This window comes from Melampsora larici-populina, assembly GCF_000204055.1.
Source record: "Melampsora larici-populina 98AG31 unplaced genomic scaffold MELLAscaffold_158, whole genome shotgun sequence".
Taxonomy (NCBI): Eukaryota; Fungi; Basidiomycota; class Pucciniomycetes; order Pucciniales; family Melampsoraceae; genus Melampsora; species Melampsora laricis-populina.
In genome coordinates, this window is record NW_006768921.1 from 39,259 (window position 1) to 40,376 (window position 1,118).

A 1,118-nucleotide genomic window follows, 5' to 3' on the forward strand; every position below is an offset into this window, starting at 1 on the left:
TTTCTATAAAACAAACCTTTGTCATTCTAAATTTGAAACAACCAATCTTCCATAAGGTACTCCTCTTTTCTTCAATCTTTCATTTTCCACGTAATAAGAAGGAGCTCTATTCTTAAGCCTTTGAAACTCATCATCCAAGCATCCTTCAGGTCTTTTTAAAGTTGTTAAATACTCTTGTAAATACTTCCAAACACCTTCTTGCGCCCAAATTGTTCCACTCTCTTCCTCCTCTTTTTCTGATGTTAAATCCTCATTCTGCAATTTAAAACTTTCATATACTTTAATATCTTTATCCTCCTCATTAAAACTCTCAGCTGAATCTGAATCACTTCCACGCATTCTTCTTGATAATCCATCTGGCATTCCAAAGCTTTTAGCATGTTTATGACCTAAATCAAATGAAAATAATTGAATGAAAGCTACCCATCTTGTCATAGCAGCATTAGGTAAACTTGGCGTGTTAATCATCTGAATTAAAGCCTTTGCATCCACTTGTAATTCAAAATGTTGACCCCATAACTTTGTTCTGAACTTTTTAAGAATCTTTGCCACGCCACATAGCTCTAATTTGGGTTGAGAATACCTTGATTCCACCTCAGTAAATACTTCTGATTCATAGAATACTGGCCTGACTTCCCCATTTCCATCCGCTTGCATTAATACTCCTCCAGCTGCTATATGACTTGAATCCACGGCTAGAATAATTGGACTTGCTTCTTCATTATAATCCAAAGCTGATAATATTATATCTTCCCCAACAATCTTCTTCAATAAATTAAAAGCATCCTCACACTCTTGACTCCATATAACCTCCACTTTTAATCTTGTAAGCCTTCTTAAAGGTGCTGCCAAATGACCAAAATTAGGAATAAACATTCTTACATATATACACGTGCCCAAAAATCCTAATACTTGAGTTTTATTTGTTGGAGTTGGCCAACTTTGAATCTTATTCTTCTTTTTAATTGATATACTCCTTCCTTTCTTGCTTTCAATATGTCCGACAATTTCCGAAGCAGAGGACACACACAGCAAACTTCTTTCCAGCCACAGTAAGTCCTGCTTCTGCAATCCTAGAACAACATTCTTTCGAACTGCACGGCATATTCCCACATAAA